General features: G+C 35.9%; 1 protein-coding gene across 7 annotated transcripts in view; it reads right to left on the reverse strand.

The window, feature by feature from the left end:
- Positions 1-23695, reverse strand: part of grin2da (glutamate receptor, ionotropic, N-methyl D-aspartate 2D, a) — a 256122-nt gene that overhangs the window by 177027 nt on the left and 55400 nt on the right. For all 7 annotated transcript variants that reach the window (XM_073931494.1, XM_073931504.1, XM_073931499.1 and 4 more), the window contains 2 exons: positions 20251-20319; positions 12699-12766 (listed from right to left, as the gene is read on the reverse strand). The gene's annotated coding sequence lies outside the window, so the exon portion shown is untranslated. The remainder of the gene's footprint in view (positions 1-12698; positions 12767-20250; positions 20320-23695) is intronic.

The following is a 23695-nucleotide window of genomic DNA, read 5'->3' on the forward strand; positions in this document are numbered from 1 at the left end:
CAGATTGACAGTGTGAGTATATGTGTGCACAAGTGTGACTGAGAGGAGGGCTGCAGGTGTGCTTGTGTGTATCCCGAAACGCCGCGCGCTATTATATATCCGACTATCTGTATTTGTCTACAAACACTCAGTAGTCTTCAGTTTCTTTGAAATATTAAAAATAGCTCTAATTAATTTAAAAGCACTGGACCTGCATCCCATTTTTCATGGTCTAGAAAGTAATTGGAGGACAGGCCAGTGACCTCTGTTGGCAGTTGCAGTATGACGAACTTTGAAAATATTTTTATACATTGGATACTGAGCCCAATCCCTGTCAGCAGACGGACTCATAAATCAGTGAACACTCGTACAGTCAGCCCAGAATACAGTTCTAAGATGAAATCCCTCGTGCAGCGCCAGGGAAGGGGATTAAGCAGGAAGAACTGTGTAGAACTAATGTGAATATTATTCATATACATATACATTTAAATGCAGAGCTTTTCTCACATCTTCCTTGTCATACTTTTTGGCTTGTACCAGACTCAAGTGAATATGTTTTGCTGTAGCGTCCAGTAAGCTGCTCTCTGCAAGAATTATGAATCATTCATGTCATGTTTAAATCATTGTTTATAGCCATACAAACTGAAATTTAAGGCATGGAAGGCTCTTTTGTTATTTTGCTTTTGAATTTTTTGTCATTTTGTGTGTATCTGTTTGTTCATCTCTGAAGTTTATATTGTTGCTTAAATCTAACAGCAAAATCAGCAGCTTTCCAGGATTACAGCAGAGAACTCATCTTATCAGCAGTCTTAAATTGAAGCCAAGTTTAAGAGTGCAAAGTATTAAAGTTTTTCACCTACAGTACTACAAGGTTACTGTGTATACACTCACCGGCCACTTTATTAGGTACACCTTACTAATACCCGGCTGGATCCCATTTTTCTTCAGAATTGCCTTAATCTTTTGTGACAGATTAAACAAGGTACTTGTAATATTCCTCAGAGATTTCGGTCCATATTGACATGATAGCATCACACAGTTACTAAAGATTTTTTTGGCTGCACATCCATGATGTGAATCTCTAGTTCCACCACAACTCAATTGGATTGTGCTCTATTGGATTGAGATCTGGTGACGGTGGAGGCCATCTGAGTGCAATGAACTCATTGTCATGTTCAAGAAACCAGTCTGAGATGATTTGTGCTTTATGACATGGCGCGTTATCCTGCTGGATGTAGCCATCAGAAAATGGGTACACTGTAGGCATAAAGGGACAGACATGGTCAGCAACAATACTCAGGTAGAGTGAGTTGATATGATGCTCATTTGGTACTAGTGTTGGGTCCAAAATGTGCCAAGAAAGTATCTTCCTCACCATTACACCACCACCACAAGCCTGAACTATTGATACAGGGCAGGATGGATCCATGTTGTTGGCACCAAATTCTGACCGTACCATCTGAATGACGCAGCAGAAATTGAGACTCATCAGATTAGGCAATGTTTTTCCAATCTTCTATTGTCCAATTTTGGTGAGCCTGTGCGAATTGTAGCCTCAGTTTTCTGTTCTTAGTTGACAGAACAGTGGCACCCGATGTGGTCTTCTGCTGCTGTAGCCCATCCGCCTCAAGGTTAGACATGTTGTGTGTTCAAAGGTGTTTTCCTGCAGACCTCGGTTGTAACGAGTGGTTATTTGAGTTACTGTTGTATTTTTATCAGCGGAACCAGTCTGGCCATTCTCCTCTGACCTCTGGCATCAACAAGGCATTTGTGCCCACAGAACTGCCGCTCATTGGATATTTTTCCTTTTTCGGAAGGTTCTCTGTAAACCTTAAAGATGGTTGTGCGTGAAAATCCCAGTATATCAGCAGTTTCGGACCAGCCTTTTTTGACACCAATAACCATGCCACGTTCAAAGTCACTTAAATCACCTTTTTCCCCATTCTGAGGCTCGGTTTGAACTGCAGCAGATCATCTTGACCATGTCTACTGCCATGTGATTGGCTGATTAGAAATTTGTGTAAACGAGTAGTTGGAGATTTGTACCTAATAAAGTGGCTGGTAAGTGTATGTCCAGACAAAATAGAGAGAAATTAATCCCAATCAGCGCTGTGTCTTTTGATGCATGAATTCTTTGAGGTTGGCTACAAAAATAGATCAAGATTTCAACTGAATGTCTAAAGGAATGTTTTGCTCAAATACGATTACTTTTGTTCTGTGCAACACAAAAGCTGTTTTGTAGAATGACAAAAAACAGACTAATCATGACATGAAAATCGTGTTAAACAACAAAAACAAAAAACAAATCATTTTTTTCAAACTATTGTTTAAAATAAATAAATAAATAATTGATTCTTTTATACCTTTGTAGAAAAAGTGACACTCAAATATGCACTGACGTGCCTTCGGTTCAATTGTTCCTCACAGTTTAGCTTTATTATTTTACATGCTTAGACAGGATTTATATGATTTTAGTTGTAGCCTCACAACCTATTTATTACTTTTGTCAGCTTTCATTATAAAGCACTGAAATGTCTTTTAAAGGCTATTGATTTACACAAATACAAACAGCTAAGGGCTTTAGGGCTTTCCTCAAATCTTGTGCATATTATTTTGTTTACAGTGAGTATATTATTTATGAACCTTGGGATTGCAGTCACAGACAGAATCCCCAGAAGCTGATTTGATTTAGATATTCAGACAGCAGTTGGCAAGCATGTCTCCTTTATATCAGAGATCAACTTTTAAGTACGTTCAGAGTTCTCTGAACAGTGTACTGTATTTATTGTCATTGGTACATTAAAAGCATCCTTGAGCTGTCAACCGATAAAATGTTTAAGCTTAAAATATTTTGTTGTTCAACACAGTCACTTGCTTTTTTAAGTTGAAATATGTCATCGTACTCATACAAAACAGTCATGTAATCGTTATTTATTCAAGCATTTCTATTTTACACATTCCCCTCTAACTTTGAACACAGATGACACCGATCTGCAATCCTCCATTGGTGTTTGAATTTAGGAATGGCAGCATTTCTTGGGTATTCCACTTGCTGCGTATTACCTAAATTCACCATACAAATGCCAATGATCAAAACTGTTTATATTTGAAAGCCTGATATATGATACATAGACTAATAAGTACAAAGAAGAAACAATTCAAATTTATATAAATGTGTTAAGAAGCAAGGATCACCAGTGTTTTATATATAATAACTGCAGGTGTAAATAGCCTTACATGCTACGAAAAGTCTGTAAAATAGTGTTGAATGTACTTTGTGTTATTTATGTGAAAATGTATCGTTTCTAAGGTGCATCACGATGCAGAAGAAGTTTTGTTACAGACCATATCAGGTTATGAGCTACATGTAGTGAGGTTTTTCTGATGTGTGATGATCGTGGATTATGTAGCCAGAGCTATGTATGGCTGCATTTTGTCTTTAAAACGAATGCTATGGGGCAGGATGATGGCGGTCTTTTTCGAGCTTACCAGCTGATTGCTTACCTCCATAGACTGCTTTCCCACTGTTACCAATTTGTCCAGTGGCTCGCCATGTACGTCAGCACAGTGTCCGATTTTGTGATCATTCATTCATTCATTCATTCATTTCCTTTTCGGCTTAGTCCCTTTATTAATCAGTGGTTGCCACAGCAGAATGAACCGCCAACTTATCCAGCATGTTTTATGCGGTGGAAGCTCTTCCAGCCGCAATGCAACACTGAGAAAAACCTATACACTCATTCACACACATAAACTACCGCCAATTTAGTTTATTCAATTCACCTATAGCACATGTCTTTGGACTGTATAGGGGGAAACCGGAGCACCCGAAGGAAACCCACGCGAACAAAGGGAGAACATGCAAACTTGAACAAGTAGTCAAAAAGAACAAAATTGTCACTTCCTGATTAGCTGACACCAAGTATCAAAAGTTAAATGTAATTCGCTGTGGTAGAAGAATTAGTGTAAATCTTTTCTTTATTTAATATTAAAATTTTTATTTGTCTTGAGTCTTTTGAAGCGTTTGAAGGCGGAGCACAGATGCTCTTAACAATTCTGGAGGTCATTAATAATATAATAACACTAATACTGAAACGGTTAATGTAATTTTGAATGACCACAGAAGATTTTAGATGTTTTACAATGTGCTCAGCCTGCTGGTCTGTCCATTCACACACATTATTATCACCACATGATCTCTCATAAAAAAATCACATGACCTTTTTAACGCGCACACTGGAATTTGTTCAGTAAAAGTGTTTCCATCGTAGTTTATGTGCATCTTTTCTTATAGAGTAAAAAGTTTACCCTACTCATTTATGCGCATATGTTATTTATGCAATTTTTCCAAATTTATGCGCATCCTGGCCCGGATTGGCTAATCGGGAAGACCAGGAGAATTCCCGGTGGGCCAGTCCATTTTTTGCCTGCGAGGGTTCGTTTCCCTAGCTGCTTGCACTCTCAGCAGTCACACTTTTTTCATTTATTTATTAATTTGACCGTAACCTCACTATTTTTATTCATTATTTTGCGGCAGCTCACTATGAGCAAAATGCAGCCTGCAGGTTAATGATGATGTAACTATCATTCAACCCCAAACAGCGGCACCTTAGTAAATATAAGAATTTGAATAATTAATATTAATGAATAGTACACCTGCTCAATGAAAATCAGATGATTCACTACATTAATAAATCTGAAATTATTTGTTCAAAGAAATCTAAAAAGGGGAGAAAAACATTAAGCCATCAATAGAAAGTAATATTGTGTTTAAAAGAGTCTAGAAGGTTGCGTTATGACGTTATGAGTTTGAACCTCACCTGAGTAATTTTATTTTTATTTTATTTTTTTAGCATTAAGACATATAATACTGATTGGGTTACTTATGTAGGTGTACATATTTTATTTTTAGTTTTTGTGTGACCACCACTACAAAAGGACTGGATATCTATAAAGAATTTTGCACAGAATATTCAGATATTGCAGGAAAGGACATTGTGATGTTTTAAAGAATAGTGTTGGAGATTTAGCTACCCTTTAATTTTCTCATATTTCTGAAAAACATTTGAAGTTCTAAAGCAGCTTTTTCCTTGAAAAAGACGTAATGGTGTCATAAGAAACTGAATTGGAAATGACATTATTTTATTATAGTCAGTCATGAACTAATGTGGGCCAGTCTAAGGTTTGAAACTCCAGGGCTGAAAAGGAGTCCCACTCTAGCCCTGGTGTTTCCATCAACCGATTTGTTATGCACGTATCCAAAATGTGCATAAAAATAGGTGAATGGAAATGTCGCTACTGACAAACTAAAATCTGGTCCAAAGTGAATGGTGCAGGGTTTTTATTTTATATTTAAAGAGCGTGTTAGTGTTACCCACCTGTGCAAGTCCAAAACATGCATAGACATTGCTTAATACACACAAAGGGATGTTTTGGGGGTTTTTTTGCAAATTTTTTTAGTCGGAATTAGAATAAATTAGATCTGAGAAATATATTTTACCCGTTTGTTGTAATACAATTACGTAAATGATTTTAAAATAGAGCTCATAACGATAGCATTTTTCTAGGAAAATGTTTTAACTCGAAAGGTCATGATCTGCACTCAATGACCAATTACTTTATATTTCTTTCTTTCACATTCTTCAGAGATATAAAACACCAACAATTTGGCTCAGTGCTTTCCTCAGTGAACATACAGAGAAAGGCAATAAGCTTAAACGTTGTTTTGTATCTCAAAAGAATGCGAAATGAAGAAATATAAAGTAATCATTCAATGAGTGCAGATCATGACCCTTTGAGTTATACTGTTAACTAAATTAACCTACCAAATCTAAATACAGCAAGAGAGCAGTGCATACTTCACTATGGCAATGTTATAGAAATATGGTTCAATATCATAATACTCAACAATATTGCATATCACATACTTTCCTATTATTGTGTAGACCTACTAGAACTTTTTATATTTTATACCCATATTTTAACTCACACACTGCATTTTATTGTGCTTTGTAAATGCTCCTGAACAGAAAACAGATCATTATTGTACAATATTGTAATTCCCATGACTGAAGTTGTTTAAACAAGTTGCTTCAGTCTTTCTGACCCATCCTCTAGAGTACTAGAGTACTTTCTCCTCGATAGCCCTTTATTCTCTGTATATCATTTCTGAGAGGATCTCCAGCGAGTCGGTTTAATGCTCAAGCACCTCTATTATGGACAGTCCACCAAAACTAGCTCTCCTCTTTCACACTCCACAACTGCCTCTTGTACAATACATGCATAAAAGTCACTGAGACACAACAGACACCATATTGTTGACAGCTTATTGTATGCTTGGTTTAGGCCCAATACCAAGTCTATTTTTGTACCCCTACCCCTTCCCCTTGGCACAGAGTGTGAAGGGGAAGGGCTTCAAAATTTCCCCCTAAAAAATGGGACAGCGCTACAGCACCTGCACATGTCATCATATGTCCTCGCGATCTCTTGCTTCATACGAGATCAGACAATGGCGACTGCTGTAGCTATTTCAGTTGTGTTATTTTTTGGTTTTTATCTTCAGGAAATTCCTGAAGGCATATATCATGTTATCATAACGATATACTGTGACAATGAGATCGTAACTGTACTGTCCATTCACACTGTGGACATATTCCTCCATGAAAACACACAAAAAACAACATTAACATTATAGCTGACACTGTAAAAAGGTCATTTTTGCAGTGTATCCTGCCATTGTGGCTGGTGTATTCGGGGAAATTTTCTTACCCCTTGGTTTCGAGTGTGGTCCTAAAAAACTCCCCTTGAAGGGGTACCTAGCCCTTTCCCTTAGCCCTACACCATAAAGCTAACGTGAATTGGGACACCCCTACCCCTTTACGTGAACGCTCAAAACAAAGGCTAAGAGTAAGGAGAAGAATTGGGATTGGGCCTTAATAAAATGGGCCATTTAATAGCGCAATGTGTTGCTATTTTCAGTCCAGCACAACCCTGATTTTCCCATTTTGTGCCATGTTGTTTAAATAATAAAATCTTTTGCGCCACTTTGTGGACTCATGGGTGTTTCTGTCTAAAAAGAAAGTGTGCTAAGGAGCATTGTTGGTGCGTTGCTATTTTGAATACTGTAATAGACTGTAGCTGGAAGCTGGTCTAAATTCTAGTGCAGAGTGTGTTAGCTATGCACTTCTGCAGATTCCAAACCGCATACACATTGCTTAATACACACAGGATGTATAGCAATACACAAGTATCTTTACTAGAGAAAGAATTTGAAGGATTAAAATGTTAAAATAATTATTATTTTCTACATAAATATAAAAACCACTGCCTCCAAGCCTTCATCTCGGGGGATTTTTCAGTTTATTCATGAAAAAATGTTATTATTATCAGTATTATTTATTATATGCATATTTATATTTGTTTTAATAAAAACAAGTTTCAATTTGTCCACCGGTCAGTACGTGTCACCATATGGGAGATAAGAATAGGACGTATGTTTGGATGCAACTCAGTTATTATTGTTCATTTATTTGTTTGCTGGAAATTATAACTGAATTATGAAATAGTTTTAAAACAAATCTAAACAACAAAACAACAAACTAAATTAAATATGTAGACTAATGGATCTTCAGTCAGTGGAGTGAGATTCTACTGTTTCCTTATCAGCGAAAGTAAAGGAGTAAAGTAAAGAGTAAAAGTAAATTAAAGGTCGAATAGAAGAGGCTCATTCTTTATCCTTGTGCTGCAGATGGTCTGTTTAACTGTTTTCTAACTAGTGAAGCGTTCAGTTTTTCCACTTACAATAGTCATATAAATAGCAAATGTGCCATGGCATGAGGCAACTGACTCTTTAACGGAATGGGAGATGAGACTCTGATTGGTTTAATGCACATTATGCTCAAAATACACCCATAACTCATTATGAGGAAAAGCACAACCCTGTTAGACCATGCGCCAGGGCACAAAGCATATTTTTCTGCAAAAAAACTAGCAGAAGAGGATTCGGACAAGCCCTAAATGCTTTTGCGCCATGCGATTTAGACTTTGCGACTAGATCGTTAAAATAGAACCCAATGTATTAATACATTCCCCTTCAGATAACAAGTGGATCGAAAACGATTTCATATCAGGTATGTTTCTAATCCAGTTTCTTTTAACATCATCTTTCACTTTGCACATATTGCGACACATTTTTAAAGTAATACAGTGTAATGGGTGCTTCTCAAATTGAGCTTAAAAATAATGCAGAACACCATTTAGATTTGTTCTAACCTCTTTTGCATGTGATGGATTTTACAATCAAGGATTATTTTTCCCCCTAAAAGAAAAGTTGTTTCTAATTAGAGTTTCAGTGAAGCGAAGACACATTTTTTGTGTCTTTTGCACGTCCAAACATATTCCCAGAAACGCTCTGACTTGTCACCACCCCTGTGCTAATTACCAATGATCACATTCAATGAGCACGGAAAAAGAGCAATCAAGTGCTCTAGTGTAATGAAATTCACCACCGCAGAGAGCGATTTGCCCTGATAATTTGTCTTAGAAAATCAACATAGAGCCAAGCAGCCATATTTGTCAAAGGCGCTCGCAGCTTTATGCATCAGAGGCAGTCTCGAAGGTCTTGAACCTGTAACTGTATGCTGTAATAGCCTGATGGGCTTCATGATTAGCCCATCGAGCTGAAGACCCAGGCCTGTTCCCTCAGGGAATGCGGCTTAATCTGCCCCTTTCCCTCTGTTTTCTCTATCTCTCCTTCTTTACTTAGAGCTGAGCTCATCTTTATAATGCTGTCTGCAGTGGTTTCTATTAGGAGGGAGCTCATTTAAGTTCATGGGGAGAGTCTTCAGATAAGTATATTCAGGAGAGAAGTTTGTCAGCCGAGAATTAAACTCAAAAACCTGACAGGTGAGGTGGAGAATTAGCATTTCCTTAAAGGGGGCATATTCTATACCTTCATATTGCTTTCATGCAACATCTTCATACCCCAGCTCATTTACAGTTACTTATTTTGCTTTTATCCAAAGGTATGCAACAAGAGAGTCATAAAGAGGCAAATAAATACAGTAAGTGCTCGTAATAGCATCGTTTAAAACAGAAATGGGAGAGATTAAAGAAAAGTGATGTGTTTGTTTATTATTTATTGATGTACTCGTGAATGAATGGAGTTTTTAGCTGTCTCTTGAATATTTTCAGGGATTCAGCAGTCCGAGTGGAGCTCCATCAAGAGGGAACAGTGAATGAGAAAGTTCTAGAAAGTGATTTCTGTTTCTGTGATTGTTCCACAGGGCAACTCTCTGACAGCGAGTGAATGCAGATAGAGTGCAGAGCTTGTGGCTATTCTGTATGCAAGCATCAGTGAGTTAAACTTGATGCGAGTTGCAACCAGGAGTCAAAGGAGGGAGATAAAAAGAGGTGTGATGTGGGCTCTGTTGGGTTCTTAAAAAAACAAAAACACTGCAGCGCTCTGAATCATTTGTAGAGGTTTGATTGCACAACATTGGAAGTCCAGCCAGAAGCAATAGTATCTGGATGCATACATGAAAATGTAAGCTGAGACTGCATATTTCAGAGATGCAATGTCAGACACAATGGAGCTAATGTTGGGTAGGGTTAGTGGGGGTGCACATTATAAGCATTGCAGCTCAGCTTACAACTGCACCCGGTCTGCATCCAGACCCCTCTCGCCAAACCTAAACATAGCACAGGCTAGAAATGACAAGGACCTGGATAAGAAGTTGTACAGAGTGTGCCTGCATGATTGATCTGCCTTTCCCTAGTGAACCCTCACAAATACCTGTGTTGCAGACATCGGCTACTTGAACTTTTTAATGTGTTATCCTCAGTGATTAACTTACATTTCAGGTAAAGTTTCCATGTAAATGTTTCCATTTTGCTGTCAGGGCAGGGGTTCAAAGATGATTACCTGCACTGTAAAGCCCAACAGTCAACTTTATCAAATGAAATGAGTGTAGTTAACTCAGACTTGACTGAAAGTTAATTCTACTAATTTGAAAAAAGTTTTGAACTCAGTGTTGAATGTAATGAGTTAATTAAATGCCTTTTTGCTTCAACTTAAACAACTCACAGTACTCGTATAGATTAGGGTTTTTTTAACTAAAATTGTTTGTAGCAATCGGTTTCCTCAACGGTTTAAGTTGCCTTAACTTATTGGGTTTTACAGTACTCAGTTGGTTTGAGTCCTCTTCATTTATTGCGTTTTACTGTGCTCAAATATCTTCATTTACTCAAATGGATTAAATTCACAGTACTCAGGATTAGTTTTTGAACTTAAATTGGTTGTTGCAATCAGTTTCTTCAAACGGTTTAAGTTACCTCAACTTTTTTTAGGTTTTACAGTGTGGTTTTACTAAATCTTTTTAAGTAAAGTGATTGTAAATGATTTATTTGTGCTCACTTTAAACAAACAAATTAAGTTGAACATTACTAAATTTAATTTGTTCAAATTCAACAAATAAATTGTTTAAAAAAAAACTTTCTGCATTATTGTTGCAGTGAACTCGTACATGCAAAAGCAGGTGTAATCCTCACAAGCATACATTACATTCTGCTACAATATTTGTTGTTCAGCAATATATGTAGAATTTTTAGCCTACAAGTAAGTAGCATTAACTTTAACTTGACCATCGTATTGGGGTAATCAAATCACTGTGTTGAATTGGACTTTTATTTAGCTATGGCATTATGTTTTTAGATTTTATTTATTTATTTTATGTAAAAAAAATTATATATATATATATATATATATATATATATATATATATATATATATATATATATATATATATATATATATATATATATATATATATATATATACATACAGTTGAAGTCAGAATTATTAGCCCCCTTTTGATTTTGATTTTTTTTAATATTTCCCAAATTATTTTTAACAGAGCAAGGAAATTTTCACAGTATGTCTAATAATATTTTTTCTTCGGAAGAAAGTCTTATTTGTTTTATTTCGGCTAGAATAAAAGCAGTTATTCATTTTTTAAAAACCTTTTTTGGGACAAAATTATTAGGCCCTTTAAGCTAATTTTTTTTTTTTTTTTGATAATCTACAGAACAAACCATCATTATACAATAACTTGCCTAACCTGCCTAGTTCACCTTATTAACCTAGTTAAGCCTTTAAATGTCACTTTAAGCTGTATAGAAGTGTATTGAAAAATATCAAGTAAAATATTATTTACTGTCATCATGTCAAAGATAAAATAAATCTGTTATTAGAAATAAGTTTTTAAAACTATTATGTTTAGAAATGTGCTGAAACAATCTTCCCTTCATTAAACAGAAATTAGTGAAAAAAATAAATTTGGGCGCTAATAATTCTGACTTCAATATACTGTATATATATATGCAGTTGAAAATAGAATTATTAGCCCCCTCATTTTTTTTTACTGTTATTTGTCTTGATTGCAATGCTATTGTGGGATGGCATAGACTTTGGCACCGCAAGGGCATGGGGTGGGTGTTTTTCTGGGTGGACTAGGGGGGTTTGGGTTGAGGAGTGGATCTTGTTTTGTTTATTGAAGGAAAATTGTAAAGATGCTGTGACCACTCACATGTAAAATCAATAAAAACTTAAATCACAAAAAAATAATTATTAAAATAAAAGCAAATGACAAAATTATAATACAAACTCAACATTGCATATACTCACGATGTGACTTTTGTGAGTGATCACATTGTAATATCGATGCTGAAATGATATATTGTGCAGCCCTATTGTTTACATGTACATAAGCATGGTCAATTTCTGTATGCATGTGGTTTAAAACATCATAACAATAATATGTTCTGTGGGATGTGGGATAATAAGCTGTGTGGGATGGGAGAAGAATCTCTGCATTGTGGTACATCATTGCCATCTTTTAATTCAAAAGTGCAATGTAAATATTGCTTTTCATGATATCGCCTCTTTGAATAAAGAACAGCACAGCACTCAAAGGTTATTTTGCGTAGTGAACTGTTGACCACGCACAACAGAAGGAAACTGCTGCAGTAAATTCCCTGAAATGGTCCTATTACAAGGATGCATGAAATGTCTAGTCACCACTCCGCTGTGTGTTTTGTCAAAGCATATTCAATTCATTATATTGATTACAGTACTTAGGGGAGTGCCAGTTAGTGCCAGAATACCTAAATGAAATAATTCATATTCAAAGCAACAGCCCTTCCCTCAGCTCACCCCTTCAGTGAGAAGTCATTTTCCTCAGAGTCCATTTTAGCGGCTGCCAGTGATAAAAAACATACACGTATACAATTTCTGAGGCCAATCTAAAATTGGATTTTCAAATCTAATCAGGTCTTTCAGGCATCTGTCATTCACAGTTTCTGCCAAGTTCAGCTTAACTTTCCTCTTTGTTTCTTTGTAAGCAAAAAATAAACATTCACTGTCATGTATCCATATTGTGAATTAGATATTAATAAAATTTTCATTTAAAATGTTGTTTTAGTCATTTTGTTATTGAAGTTTGTAATCTAATCCATTTATATTTTATTTAAACTTTTTGATGGCTAAATACTAGTTTGTAATAGTTTTTTCAACATAGGATCATTCTGAAAACGTAGCCCTGTACAATTCTGGGGATCATGAATTATAGTCAGAGCTATGTATGGCTGCATTTCATCTTTAAAATGATGCTACAAGGCGGTCTGACCCCGTTCCTGTTTGCGCTTACCAGCTGACTGCTTACCTCAGTGTGAATGGCTTTTCAGACCAGTTTGTCCAGTGGCTTGTTATGTACGTCGGCAGACTTTTGACCTGGATGGTAGTAAGACAAAAACAAAAGCCAAAAAAAATTAATAAACAAGAAAGTAAGGGGGTGAGAATGTGGTAAAATCTGAAAATGTGGTAAAAATCAGGCAAGGGGTTTTCTTTTTCTGGATTGGTTTTGAAAACACAATGGGTTGGGTTTAGTAAAGCGGGTGGGCGCTGGTCAATTGGTGCTTTGAAAACACTATCGGTTGGGTTGAGGGAAGAAGGAGGGTGAGTAAGTTGATCGGTCAGTCAGTCAGTCAGTCAGTCAATCAGTCAACAGTGGCCTCTGGTGGAGTTACGCAAGAACAGCCGGCAAGAATGCACTTGTGAGATAAATCTGAGATCTCAAAAGCGCATACACAGCGGCTTCTGGTGGATTTGCTAAAACAAAAACTTAATTTTTTCAAATGATATATTATCTGTATTCAACTTAAAACAAAAAGGTACCAGATTTATCCTTTAGTGTTATTCAGTGACTCTACCAGCACAGACCTACTCTAGCTATGTTTCCGTCCTTGTATTTTTAAAATTATTCTAGAAGTGCATAAAACAATGTTCAACTGAATCATATATATATATATATATATATATATATATATATATATATATACACATACATATACACACATATATATATATATATATATATATATATATATATATATATATATATATATGTGTGGTGGGCCGTTATCGTGCTGCGTTAACGCAAGACTCTTATTGCACAAAAAAAAAAAAATATCGCCATTAATCTATTCTCAAAGTTAAGTTGGGAGCTGGGTCTATTCTATGCAAGCTATGGTGATTTTCACTTTGATATTTTAGCACGGATGTATACCTACTGTAAGCCTACTGGCAAAAAAATGCCCTTCTGAATCAAATCAGCAGGATGCCTGACTTTAACTGCAGTTCAGCAGTTTCACTTTCACTCATGAACATTTCATTCATGCTTCTGTGACAAACTGGGGTATTAGCGCAAATAAGGAGTAAGAACATGTGAGAGTGTTATGGAATTTAATAATGCATGCCAAAGGGAAAGAAAAAAACTTCAGCTTTTCTTGATGTGTGTGTGTGTGTGTGTGTGTGTGTGTGTGTGTGTGTGTGTGTGTGGTCCTTTACTGACATCTGCGTGTGTGGATCTTGTGGGAAAATATGGCGAAAAGTCCTACGTGACAGTTATAGTCTGATTGCGTTGTTTACTTCAATAATGCCAGTAATATATGCACACTCCACGTCTAAACTCGATTATGACTTTAGTCGGATTAAGGTAATCAAAAATCGCTGTTTCTAGCTCATGTAGGCCTACAGTTCAAAATTCATGTTTAACTGAATAAACAGTAACCACAAGTACATCTTATTGAACATCATTTATTTTCATCACCAATTACCATAGTAGAACAGTTTCTCAAGCAGTTTGTGATGCATTTTGAAAACAGGAGATAAGACCCTAGTCTAATGCGCCACCTGGCTTGAGAAACCCGCTCTCAAATACTTATTATTTGGCTAGCACACATATTCTGAATGCCTTTGGCAGAGTTCAAACGAGCCATTTTAATCTAGATTAATTCCCCCAATTTCTGTTTAACGGAGAGAAATGTTTTTCAACACATTTCTAAACATAATAAAACATAAAATATGCAGTTAAAATCAAAGTTATTAGCCATCCTGTTATTTTCTTTTTCAAAAATTTCCCAAAAAATGTTTAACAGAGCAAGGAATTTCTCACAGTATTTCCTATAATATTTTTTCTTCTTGAGAAAGTTATTTTGTTTGTTTTATTTTGGCTACAATAAAATCCTTTTTATTTATTTTTAACCATTTTAAGCTCAAAATCATTAGCCCCCTTCAGCTATATATTGTTTTCCGATTGTCATCATTACACAAAAACTTGCTTAATTACCCTAACTTGCCCAGTGAACCTAGTTAAGCCTTTAAATAGCATTTTAAGCTAAACAGTGGTGTCTTGAAAAATATCTAGTAAAATTTTTTGGACTGTCATCATGACAGATAAAAATAATCAGTTATTAGAAATGAGTTATTAAAACTATTTATCATTAAATGAAATCTATTTCTTTATAAATGGGTTGAAAAAAATCTCTACATTAAACAAAAATTAGGGTAAAATATATGGGGAGGCTAATAACTGTGGAGGGCTCATGAATCTGCCACAGTATATGCCACATGAACTGTATATGCCACATTTGAAATTCATACCTCCAAAAATTATTTTGTGACAGAAAAAAACAACAGCATGCGGGTGAGTGTGAGTCAATAACAACATGACTGTCATTTTTGAGCAACACATTCCTTTTAAACCCTGTTCCGGCGTGTTCCATCGTCATTTTCTACACTTATTTAGAGTCGGCGTAAACTATCTGCCTCAGCCTCCTTTTTTTACACACATGGTTATTCACATGATTCACAGGATATTTCTATTGTTGGACACTGTTCGCTCCCAGGCCTTTTCCCCTCATTAATCTTAATTAACATCATGCTGGAACGGATTCATTAGCATCTACCTCCGTGCACCTGCGATTCGAGTACGTCTCCATCTCCTCGCAGGGCCGACTGGCCGTAGCTGCGTGAGGGGACTGGAACTGAGCAGAACGTAATCATGCATGTGTCACCTCCATCTCTCATCTCACCGTCCCCAAGAATGCTTTTCCCCCCTCCCAGACTCTCTCTCTCTCACCCAGTCTCTCTCTCTCTCTGACAGTTGCTGGAGGCATCTGAGGCGTGATTGATGGGCCGATATCCTTTGTCATTATCAGATAACAGCACAGATATCTTGTGAAGAGAGTACAGTGATGGTTTGATGGGAGCTCTCGTCACACTCGCAGCTTCTCCACCGGCGCGTTGACAGCGTTTTACAGTTCCTTCCATTGGAGTTTATTAAAACGACACGTTTCGCCAACGCCTGCCTTGTTCCTCTGTTCGCAGGGCAACTCCGTGATCAATATCTTATCATCGCTCTATTAAAATGTGATCTTTAAAGTGGGTCAGTGGGTACAGCTAAGAAACATGTGTGAGCCATTAGACATTCATAGACTCCACGTTCTGTAAATTGGCTGTCAAATGAAGCAGCTCGTAGAAAATATTATGAATCTTAATTCAAGCAAATCTGCGGAGAATTCGGAATTGTGTGTGCCGGCTCTGGAGAGCTGACCTGCTCGGGTGTGCGTCGGCCTCATACAGTTGATTATGTATTGCTAGAGGGAATTTCACCTCTGTGGTTTCATTTCCTTCCAGGAATCACACTACTATCTCCATCATCTGTGAAGTGACTTGTATGTTGGACTGGACTGTTGTCAATTTTTACTGTCTCAAACTAGTTTACACTACAATACCTGACAAAATTCTTGTTGTCGATTCCAGTTGTAAGACCACTTCTAATTGATAATTTGGAAACGTGGCAGAAGGTAGACATCACAATCATCAAAAATACCGCAGAAGACTTATTGGAACCCGCATGGACCCAAGATGCTCACAGAAATCAGTCAAGTTTGGTGAAGAAAAAATCATGGTTTGGGGTTACATTCTGAAACAGGGCATGCAAGAGACCTGCAGGGTGGATGGCAACACCAACAGTCTGAGGTATCAAGACATTTGTGCTGCCCATTACATTGCAAACCACAGGAGATGGCAAATTCTTCAGCAGCATAGCGCTCCTCCTTATATTTCAGCCTCCACATCAAAGAAGGTAAATGTGCTGCAGGATTGGTCAGCCCAGTTACCAGATATAAACATTATTAAGCATGTCTGGGGTAAAATGAAAGAGGCATTGAAGATGAATCCAAGGAATATTGATGAACACTGGGAGTCCTGCAAGAAGGCTTTCTTTGCCAATCCAGATGACTTTATTAATAAGTCAAGCTCATGAGAGTCATACACAATATTAATCCTTTTTCCACTGCACCATGCTTTTAAATTCTACACTGTAAATTATTTTTGTTAAGTGACAAGACTTTTGTCTCAGCAAAGTCAGAATTTATACCATCCTAAATAAATAAATAATCAAGGCATGATCATATTTCATTTTGGTAAAATAAGACTAAGGCACATATACGGTATTTCAAACTACAAATACTTGCTTCAGAAATACACTGAAAAATTGACTGATTGAATTGAATTTTTTCTTTAATGTAACTGGTTGCAAACTATTTATTTGGGCTGAATTTAAACAAATTAGATTTAGTAATGTTCAACTTAATTTGTTTGTTTAATTTCAGCCCATATAAATTGTTTGCAACCAGTTCCCTTAAATAAATTATGTCAATTCAATGAATAATGTTTTCAGTGTACTAGGATAAGAAATTGAAGTAAAATACGAGCAGTTTGTCTATTTGAATAATACATAAATATATCATTTGCAAGCGATCATCTAAAGAAGTGCCCTCGCTTTTATTGTTTGACAAATCTAAGTAGATTTATTAGGTTGTTGTGACATTTAGACAGATACAACAAACTGATCTATTTTCCCCTGCAGACTTTCACTTAAGACATAACTTTGCATATTCAATATTTGACAGGCATTTAGGCATTTTTGTGTTTATCTGACATAATAAAATGTTCATCCCATTTAAAAAAATCAGATTTTTGCTCATAAAGCAAGCAATTTTTATTTATCATCTCAGTACTCTTTATTATTAGACCATGACAGACACTGACCAAGCAAACATTTTCCAAATTAATATACGTTTTATATACACACTTGGGTATGTCCATGTGACAGCTTGAGCATGGGCTGCAGATGACATTGTTAACATTTGATTACAGATATTATTTTTTTTTATTATTATTAAATATTTTAAAGAGTAAAACTGAAATATTCTGACAGTTTGAATTAGGATTAAAATTAATATAATTTACCAAATGGATTTCCATAATATTTAGATCATGCAAATTTCTTCATTTTTTAACAGTATTGTCATTAAAGGGAAAAAATTAAAACTGTCATCATTTACTTGTTTAATTTTATTTCTTCTTTTAAAAACCAGGGAAGATATCCTGAAGAATGGTGAAAAGCAGCAGCTTTGGCTTTCATAATATTTTGTTTGTTTCTACTGTTGATGTCAATGGCTGCAACATCAATCCCAATATCTTGTTTTAGGTTAAACAGATGAAAGAAATTTATAAAAATTTACAACCACTTGTGTATGTAGATGATTCGTGTATTGGAAAGCCTTCTTACTGATGCTGATTCTGCAGTTTTTCACATCAGTGTTATTGAAAATCCATTTTTTGTTGATAAAACCATTCAAATGTTTGCCATGTAATGCTGTTTAATCAAAACTCGGCTATTGACAACAGCCATCATCTCAAAAGCATTGCAAGAATTAGATGCTTTGTTTCCAGTGAGGACTTAGAGAAACTTCTTCATGCTTTTATCAGCAGCAGAGTGGATTACTGTAATAGATTCCTCACTGGCCTTACCAAAAAGACTCATCCAGAACGCTGCGGCCAGGATTCTGACCAGAAACAGAAAATCAGAGCACATCACAACTGTCCTCAGGTCTTTACACTGGCTCCCAGTTACATTCAGAATATATTTTAAACTGTTACTACTTGTCTATACATCAGTAAATAGCCTAGGACTTCAATACAATACAGATATGCTCACTGAATACAAAGATAACAGATCACACAGATCATTAAGATCAAGTAAATTGGGTAAATTAGCCATCAGCTACTGCGCCCTCCACTGCAGAAATCAGCTTCCAGAAATGATCAGATGTGCACCAATATTAGGCAGATTCAAATCAAGACTTAAAACACATCAGTTTAGCTGTGCCTTTACTAAATGAGCACTGCACTACGCCACCACATCGCACTATTATGTCTTTCTTTTCTTTCCTTTAAAGAGCCCATATTAGGAGTTTTTGAAAATCCCCTTCCATGTAGTGTGTAACACAGCTCTAAGTGAAGTGAAGTATCCAGCTAAAGCTTAAATCTGTAAGAGTACAGTGTTTAAAACTGTTGATTCATCTATAAAAGAGTCGACTCATAGTGCTACAAACGAGTCGCCTTGATACCGAGTCATTAGGTGTTTCGCCATGACGTACTAACGAAACCAAATTATTCACGTGCACGCGCAAACCCGGGAGATTTCAAACCTGAGGCCCCGCCCTCTGACGCAGAAACCCAGACACACACACACACACAAACATGCCGGTCGATTGAAGTCACACTGCAGATGGATATTATTGAGTTTCTACCCAAAGATGAAACCTCAGCATTATAGCCAAGCAGTTGGAAACTTCTGGAAACTACATGCTACAAAGAATACTTCATCTGCGTTTGTTAAAGGAAGGATTAATAAAGAGTAACTTATTGATGGACATGTTAGGATAGGTTTCTTCCTCCATTTCTCAAGTGTAAGTACGTGGGATTAAAGTTGCCTCGTTTACTCTAGCTTGCAAATGTATTTAGTTGTGATTTGTTACTTGTAACAGCATGTACTGTATCAGGTTAACTCGCTTTATTCTCATATCTGGTGCAAAGCCACCTTAAAAACGCGACGTGTGCTGCTTTGTTTACGGAGCTCCGTGGAGGAGGGTAGTGTGTGTGTGTGTGTGTGCGTGCGTGTGTGTGTGCGCGCGCTGTCGTCCGGAGGTGTGTGTGTGTGTGTTTGTGTGTGTGTGTCCGCACACATTTCGTCCGTATGAGGGTTAAGTGTTTAAGTGTTAAGCGCGCAAGGACGAGGGCAATATGTGTGTGTGTGTGTGTGTCTGTGAAAAGAGCAGAGTGAGAAGCTAGGAGATCTCCTCAACAGTTTTTGGAGTTTTTGCTCAATAAAATAGTTAGTCGTCGGCATTTTCAACTCCATCGTTTTTATTTACATTGACCCACTGGCAGCTAAAATCCACGCCTACACTATCGAGCGTGTATGAACTGTGATTACTTTTATATTGCTGATTAGCTGTTGGGCATTTCACTCTCTCACTGAAGGCAGTCGACCAATCGCAACAGACTGTCATTGGTCCAATCAGCGCAGATTAGCTTCGCGATAAGGAGGGGTTTGGGAACAAATGAATCACTGGACGATTCATACGGGAGTTGCTGGGATAATTAGGTAAAAATAAATGCAGATTATAAGACCATAAAAGTGTTTTTTGACCTTGCATGCATATTAGACTGTTGTTGGAGACCCTTACAACCAAGATATGACCCTATTTCATGTATAATATGGGCTCTTTAAAACATGTTTTAACACATTTTAATCTGTTTTTAATTATTTTTATTTATTTGTTTTTAATTTAAATCTTGGCTTTAATTCTTGTTTATGTAAAGCACTTTGAATTACCATTGTGAATGAAATGTGCTATAAAAATAAACTTGTCTTGCCTTACCTAGAGACACAAGCTCATAAGAAATATTATGGGGGCATAGAATCAATGAATAAATGATTTGTTTCTTTACACAACATCAATTACTAGAAAAAAAACAACACAATGTCTATGATTTGTAATCAAATACATGTTACTCACCTATATATCTCCATATGCATAAATTTTCTGCCATGGTCAGTTTGCCCAATGATGCAGAGTGCTTGGGTTCTAGAAAAGACATAAAAGAAATGTAAAATCAAGGTAAAATAATGTGGTCACAGTGAACTTTTCTCTTACATCTGCTTTGAAAACACTGTTAAGTTTAGGTCTGACGTTTGCTAGATAATCTGTATAACAAGCCTTGCCTTCTTGTGGATGTGTACAAAAGTAACATGCATCTAAAAAGTGCAACAAAACATACTCGGAGCAATGTAATTCACGTTTCGCAAAAATGTACCCTAAGGCACGTATTTCCAGTGAACCCGAACTGGAAGCTAAGCAGAGCTGAGTCTGGTCAAGATGAGAGACCACCTGGGAAAATGAGGTTGCTGTAGGAAGTGGTGTTAGTGAGGCCAGCAGAGAATGCTTACTCTGTGGTCTATGTGGGTCTAAATGCCCCTTATCATTTGGAGGAGATGTTAAATCAAGATCCTGACTCTCTGTGTTCATTAAAAGGTGTGTGCCCATGATATAATACATGTTAAAAGCACAATATATTAATTGAGGGTGCACAATACTTGGTTTAAGCATTGATATCGCAATGTGTGCGTCACATCATTAGATATGCAATATTGAGTTGGGATTATCTAAACACATAACATTTGTGGAGACTTTAATTGTGCAGAACCTGAGCATAATAGAGACAGTTAATCACATGCATGTATTTTTAAGTCCTGTGACTACAATATGTAAGCATTTTAACCCTTTAACCACCCCACCAAGAAAAAAAAATGTTTGGATTGCATTTTTTAACTCCTAATGTCGCTAGTTAACTTGCTCAATGCAATTGTTTCAACCCATCCCATAATTTCTAAAACATCAGCCTCTACCAAATGATTGATATGTCGGTTTATGGTAAAAGTACCAAACTTAATACATATACTATAAAAAATCTGAAAATATAAAGTGTATGACCAATTTATTAAAAGAAATATTCAAAACAAAACATTTTTAAATACTAAATCACCTTCAAGTATGCCATAAAATATTACAGATTCTTATTTAACATACTTTCTTGTTTTTTATTTTAAATAATACCAAAATCAAGTGTAGTAGTGCAACAGGATAATTTTAATTTTTTTTGTAAACCAACAATGCTGTGAGTGTAAGCCATTATTTAAAACAGTTATTCTGTAAATGACTTTAACAGTCATTATTTAAAACAGTCAAAACACGGTCAACTGTTTGGTAAAGGGGCAGTCAAAGGGTTAAGAGAGTTCAAAGTAATTCAATAGATCATAAAGAAGTTTAATAAATATAAATTTTATTGAACAATTTATATGATGAAGGCTATGCATAGTTAATTTAAATTTGATTATTGTTTACATATCGATTTTTGTAACCGAACATTGTTAGACTCTGCAGAACCATAAATCCCTGTTTATTCACTATAATATTTGCTTAATTGTGTTTATTTATGACTACATATATATATATATATATATATATATATATATATATATATATATATATATATATATATATATATGATTACATAAAAATACATTTATATTTCACTCCCCTATACAATCATCCCAATTAGGTCTGAACAATATATCGTTCGAGCAGAGCATCGATATTACTATGTGTGTATCATCAATAATCATTGCACTATTAGTTTATTAATTTAAGATTAAAAGATATTTTTAAATATTTTTTATATATACAATTATTTATACATTTCCCAGTGATGGGTTGTAGTTGGAAGGGCATCCGCTGTGTAAAACATATGCTGGATAAGTTGGCGGTTCATTCTGCTGTGGCGAAAATGAATAAATTATTTATACAATAATGACCATGATATTTTATGTTTGATTGCTCAATCTTTATATTTGAATATTGTTAGACTCCCCAGAAAAAACATTAACAACTTTTATTGCTTTTAACATTTTTATTTTTGCTTTGTCATATTTATATATGATTGTAATTCATTTTAGTTTATGCAGATGCACTGCACAGAAAAAGACTTGATCCCAGTCATCAATCGAAATTAATAAAATCGTCCCAAATAGAGCGATTCAAATCAACTCATAAAAATTCTATTCATATTGCCATAATCGCAGCAAAACAAAATATCGCAATGTCTGATTTTTCCAATCATCGATTTGTGTTGGGACAACATGAAGGAATGAAGTTAACTTAATAGTTTTTACAAATTTAAGTGGATTAAACTTTTAAACAATTAAACAATTAAAACAGTTAAGTAGTCAAAAAAATAAACAATTGTGTTGTGTCAGCTTATTTTAAGTAGTTTAAACACACAGCAAACCTCATTTTTGAGTTAAAAAAACAACATTGGTCAGTGTGGTTAAAAGTGAATTAACACTAAAACACAACAGGTTTCAGATTGGCATTGATGTTTCAAGAACTTTTAACATCTACTGAAAATCTTCGACATTTAAAGTGTCAGATTCTAAAAGCATTAGTTCACCACAAAATGAAAGTTGTTATTTATCACCAGTGATGGAAAGAGTAGTGAAAAATCATACTTAATCGTACTATTACTTGCCTAAAAGTGTAGTGCAGGTAAAGTAAAGGTATCTGTACTAAATATTACTCAAAGAGTAAAAAGTAACCCTTTCAAAAGTACTCAAGAGTAATGAGTATTGCGCTGTAAAAAGCTGATGCATTTTTATTTCCAAACAAAATGCAATGTCCCCACAACCCAATGTCCAGCCGCAACCCATCTCTGGGAAACATCCACACACACACTCATACACTACGGACAATTTAGCCAAACCCAATTCACCTGTACCGCATCCGCATGTCTTTGGACTGTGGGGGAAACCCAACGCAGGGAGAACATGCAAACTCCACACAGAAACACCAACTGAGCCGAGGCTCGAACCAGCGACCCAGCGACTTTCTTGGTGTGAGGCAACAGCACTACCTACTGCGCCACTGCTTCGCCCTATTTAGATTGTTGAAGCTGTCAATTTTATATATATTTAACAGCCTCTAAAGTGTTCGCCTCTTACAACAACAAATAAGCAAACTACAATGAGGAACAACTGATCAAGATTTAGCAACATCACTCATCAACTAGCAAGAACGGCACACATTCTGGAGAAGTGCAGTGTTTTCAATCCTTTTCTGATTAAGTTATTGCAATATTTGGGAATAAAATGACATATTCGATAAAGCATTTTTATAATTGTAAACATAAAAGTCTCCCAAATTACAGTTGACTCTTTTTGGGTCCTGCAAAACACATACTGTACAGCAAAATGCATATCTTAAATAGCTCTCAGTAAAACACTGTCCACTGCACCTGCTCAGACAAGCACAGATTTCATGCTATTATTATATGAATTTACATTGTTCTCTTAGAAGCTCGCTAGTTCTTTCCTCCACAGCGTGATTCTAATTATTTCTCCCATCGATC

Source organism: Danio rerio, chromosome 19, assembly GCF_049306965.1.
Source record: "Danio rerio strain Tuebingen ecotype United States chromosome 19, GRCz12tu, whole genome shotgun sequence".
Lineage (NCBI taxonomy): Eukaryota > Metazoa > Chordata > Actinopteri > Cypriniformes > Danionidae > Danio > Danio rerio.